General features: G+C 41.9%; 1 pseudogene; it reads right to left on the bottom strand.

Annotated features, from left to right (window-relative positions):
- Window positions 1-370: 370 nt before the first annotated feature.
- LOC121492534 lies at window positions 371-1,511 on the bottom strand (annotated as a pseudogene).
- Between the last annotated feature and the right edge of the window lie 3,897 nt (window positions 1,512-5,408).

Raw genomic sequence — 5,408 nt, 5'->3', positions numbered from 1 at the left:
CAATATTGCACTGCATGTTAACTAATTGGAATTTAAATAAAGATTTGGAAAAAAAATACCATTTTCTTTATTTTTTTTAGGAAATAACACACTCTTTTAATGTTTTTAAATATTTTTAAGGTTTAAAAAGTGTTTAAAGTTTGCAATTCCTAGTAGGAAAACATTATCTGAATGAATACCCTAATGGCAAACCACTGTAGAATGTTTCAATTGCATATGGGGCAGAGGGGTAGGGATTCTCTTCACAGCACCTCAGCTTTCTTCTTGAGAAGGTCAGAGGTACACCGGTTTGTATTATTGTGACATCTATTAGGTGATCGAAGTTGCTTTTCCTTCAGCAAGGGCTTTATTTGTCAGAAGGGCATTATGCTTAACCTCCAAATTTGGCTGACAATTTACTGATGAGATTCATAACCTTTGGGTTGCTCTGATATTTTGACATATTTGCTGGGTTCTGGGCTACATTCTGGAAGGCCACCATAACTTCTGGATGCTGCATGGCTGCAAGAACCTCTGGGTCACTAAGAATTTCATTGAGCCCAGGCATTCCTGCCATTCCAGGCATAACCCCTGCCATTCCAGGCATTCCCCCCTGGAAAGCCACCTGGGAAAGAGCCATACTGAGCTCCTGATTGTCCTCTGACTTCTTCCTCCCTCTGGGCTCTTTCATGTTCTTCCTGAGCCTTCTTAACCCTTTCTATTCTTTCTTTGATCTCTCGCTCTTCACGTTTTCGATCATACTTCCTCCAATGTTCAGCAATTTTCTGGGCCGTGGGTCCAACTTCTTTCAGCAATGCACTAGCATCTTCATCATAATCCAGTTTACAAGCAAGGGCAAGATCATGTGCTGCTTCTTCCCAATGACCCTGAAGTCTGTATGCTTTCCCCCGCCACTTGTAAGGCTGAGCTGAATCACGATTTATTTCAATAGCTCTGTCACAGTCTCGAATGGCAGCATTTGGCTTCTGTAATTTGATGAGGACACTGGCTCTCTTGGCATACAAAATGGCTAAGCGAGGATTCAGTTTGATGGCATCTGTGAACAAGTCAATGGCTTTCTTTAGTTCACCATCATTTAGGGCATCAATGGCAGCCACTGTTTTATCACTTGCCTGATCCATCATTTCCTCAGTTATCTCTACATTTTCATCTCCCATTTCTTGAGGGGCATCAGTATCTGGTTCAATTACACCTTCATTGTCAATTTCTAGAACACTTTCCTCACTTGATGATTCTTCTATGTTTTCCTTCACCTTCTTACTATCTGTATTTTCTTCCTTGATATTGTCTTCTGATTTAGTTTTATGAGTAGCAGGTGGTATTTTACCCCCCACACTCTCCACCCACTCCCGCAGGAAGTGCATTTCCTCGGTGTGCAGAACGCTGGGATCCTGCTTACACATTTTCACGAAGACCCGAAGCTTGCTCACTTTGCAGGGGTCCACGGTCCACAGGCACTGGCGGGCGGCGGGCACCGGGAACGGCTGAGGCTGCGGCCCCATTCCAGGCATGGGGACCAGCTCAGCGTGACCGTGTGGAAGGGGCACCATTTTCTTTTAATCATTTTAAATCCAATCTGTTTGACATGATGAGCTGTTTTGTAACAACAGTGAGATGTATTCAAACTAGTATTTCTAGGGATACCTGGGTGGCTCAATGGTTGAGCATCTGCCTTTGGCTCAGGTTGTGATCCCGGGGTCCTGGGATAGTGTCCCACATCAGGCTCCACAGGGAGCCTGCTTCTCCCTCTGCCTGTGTCTCTGCCTCCTCCTCTGTGTGTCTCTCATGAATAAACAAATAAAATCTTAAAAAAAAACAACTAGTATTTCTAGAATATATTACTCAGTTTTTAAAAATTAGAAACAGACTCCAGGATCAATGAATATTTATCAAGGTCTCCAAGAATTCAATCAAAAGTAGAAACTTGGCACTTTCAGTGGGTGTCCATTAAACAAAATTTTTGCACAGAACTTAAATTCTCATGAATGTTATTCTCATCTGAAAGAGGTAACAAGAAAGCAATAGAATTAATTCTTTTTAAAAAATAACCACTTTGTTTTTACCCCTAGATTTGAAAAGCATGTAGGAAATTTAAATATATATAGAAAAATATTTTTTAAAGCTTGGAACATCTGTTGTAGATCTGTTTCCTCCAAACTCACAAAGAGAGATCATATCTTTTCAATGTCTGCCTCATAGTATATTCTCAACAAATCGTTGAATTAATGATTGTGAAAAAGTCTAGAGTTCAAAGAAACTTTGGAATCAAATGAGAAATTCTTTGTTTTCACAATAAAGTAAACAAAATTTTTGAAGGCATCATTTTTAAAAATCTGGTGCACTTTTTTCTTGTTGGTAACTTTAGGGAAGCAATATAATAGACAAAGGGCTCTAGGGCTAAAACTACCTGGTTTGAATCCTGACTGCCACAAGTGACTAATCTCACTAAGCTTCAGTCTATGAGATGGAACTATAACAAGTGGTAGCTGAAAGAGTTGAGATGTTAGAGATAAAAGCTAGCATTCCATAAGTACTCATTGTTAGCCATTATTCATATTACTTCATATGATACTACCTTAAGTTCATACAATAAAGATAACTTTTTTACTTTCTAATTTTGTAAAAAGGAAAGCATAATAGAAAAAAGTACAAGGATTGTCCATGGATGGAAAGATAAGTAGTAGTGGATTCAAATACCTGCTCCACAGACCTCCACCCACTCCTGCTGATGAAAGCGATGGCTCTTCTTTCTAGAAACTGAGTCTCCACATAAGATGCTGCATCCAGTTGCAGGAGGTTCTGGACTCCTGGGAATGAAAAGTTACAGGGTCAAGAGGCCCTGGGCTTCTGGACTATGCACAGATGCCAGTCTGCAGTGTGTCCATGTAGAGAAGTCAGAGGGAGGAATGTGAGCAGAAGTCAGGAAACATGGGTTCTCACCCATTCTGCTACTAACCCCCTGTGACCTTGGGCAGGTCATTTGATCTCTCAGATCCCTCCTAGCTCCCAAATGGGGTTTTGCCTAGACAACCTGGATTTTTTTTAAATAAACCCTTCAAAATTTAATTAGGTTTTTCTTAATTCATCATATCCATTGAAATGGAAATTATTACAATTATTCCCTTTATCCTACAGATTCATTCAGATGTAAGACTCTATGAATCTGTGACCTCTGAAATTATGTTAAAGAAAGGCAAACATAAATTGTTTTGGAAAGTAAAGAACTTTATTTTAAATATAAATAACTAAAACAATTTTTTGACTTAAGATTTGAGATAACAGGAAGATGTCCTTCATAGAAGTAAAGCAAGATGATCTTACTGGATAATGTAGAAAACTGAAAAAAAGCTGTGTGTTTCCTTTGAAAATTACCATATTTACTTCTTCACTCAGCAAATATTAATGTCATGCCTATGTGGTACCCTCTCCCTTTCTGCAGGTGATCTCACCCCTCAATAGAGAAAATCTAATCCACCTGATGTGAAGTCTCTTATCTTCATTGCTCTACACCATAAAATGTACCTGTTTTGGCAGCGGCTCCTTTCATTTCATTACTTCCTCTCCCTTCCCACTGAACTCTCCCAACCAGCCTGAATTACACTTCTCCCCTCTGCTTTGGTGCATGGACCCTGGCCCTTTAAGCCAGCCTAAATTAGTATCTTGGCAGCTGGTGGCCAGGAAGGGCAAGCCATAGACCCTTCCTTCAATGCTGTGCCCAGCAATCCTCCAGGACCCTCCTCACTTCACTTTGCTCTGGACCACAGTCTGGTCTTGGTTCTTGATCCTGGTCCCATTCTTAGAATGGATAGAGAGCTTGACTGCCCTGACTGGCCCTCAGTACTCTCTAACCCTCTCTATGCTCAAGCATTGTTCCCAGGCTGCTTCTTGTGGGATTGATTCTCTGTGCTAGCACTGCCTGCCCCATCCCACCACCTGAACGGAGTTCCTGAACTCCCAGCCAAGCCCAACCCAACTCCCCATAGTGGTATCAGAATTTTGGACACAATCTTGGGGCATCTGGGTGGCTCAGAGGTTGAGCGTCTGCCTTTGGCTCAGGTCATGATCCTGGGGTCCTGGGATCGAGTCCTACTTAGGCTCCTTGCAGGGAGCCTGCTTCTCCCTCTGCCTGTGTCTCTGCCTCTCTCTGTGTGTCTCTTATGAATAAATAAATAAAATCTTTTTAAAAAAAAAGAATTTTAGACACAATCCTTAAGGCTCCCTAATAATCTGACCATGCTATTCCCTCAAGTGAGCACCCCTCTCCTCAAAAAAAGAAACTGAAAAATGCATTTTATAGGTAGCTCCTCACCATCCACTCTCTTTCCTTCCTCATGCCTCTCACCACTGGTAATGTTTCAACCTTCTTTCTCCTCAATCTTTCTGGGGCTCTCACACACTAGTCACACTAGGCTTGAAGAATCACTCCTACCGCTAAAAGCCACAGCTACTCCCATGCCCCTCCTCCCAATCCTTCTAGAAAAATCCTCCCCTTTCCAGCCCTGTACCCTCAGGCACAGCACACTTAAGATCCCTGCTTCTCCCCTGCGCACACAGTCTCCTGGGGAGTAAAAGCTTGTTTCCTTCCTGGCAACAGCTGCTGCCCTCCCCAGGCCTGCACTCCTCCTCTTCATCTGGAGGGCAGGAAGTAGAAATCATATTTATACTTTTGTTTTCCTGTCATCCCACTGACTGACCTTTCCTAGCATCCTAGTTGTATGGCCTCAAACAATTCTCTTAACCAAGGAGAGACTCTAAGTCTTTACACCTATCTGAGAGTTGTTAACACTAAGGGATCGTTGAAATGTAAGCTATTACTATCACAGTATATAAGACCTAATAGCACTTAAACTCCAACTAAAGACAGATGCACAGAATTTGCAAGCAGGAGGCTTGGGTTCTAACTCAAGTTTTCACACCAACTAACTTTGTAGGCTCATATCCTTTTCCCATCCATCCCAGGGTACAGTGCCCCACTGAGTATAAATCACCATATTCTTATAAATCAACAAGGGCTAGGAGAAAGGAAATTCAATTGTAAGAATTAAGAAGAAAACAAACAAGAAGCTAAGATGGAAAAGACAAGGAGCCTGATCAGATGAGTATATGAGGTCTTTTCCAGCTTTGGGACCAATTCACAATTTTCTAAACATAAATAAGAATTCAAACAAGGGCTAGGAGAAAGGAAAGATCTTAAGGGTCTTGATGTCATTGTACAATGGGAGAAGTCTTCCTGACCAAGGAATGTTCTGAGACCGAAGGAGGGACAGACTCACATGTTATGGAAGAGAAGCAGTACAAGCAAAGCACAGGAGTAAGGAGAGAAAGGCAGTGGGCAGCTGTGTTTCTGAAGGCCAGATCACCTTGGTGTGTCTCTGGGGGCTCACCTTGTTTGATACAAGACGATAGTA

This window comes from Vulpes lagopus, chromosome 6 (assembly GCF_018345385.1).
Source record: "Vulpes lagopus strain Blue_001 chromosome 6, ASM1834538v1, whole genome shotgun sequence".
Lineage (NCBI taxonomy): Eukaryota > Metazoa > Chordata > Mammalia > Carnivora > Canidae > Vulpes > Vulpes lagopus.
Note: the sequence above shows the minus strand (reverse complement) of the source record. Positions and strands in the feature narration are given on the sequence as shown.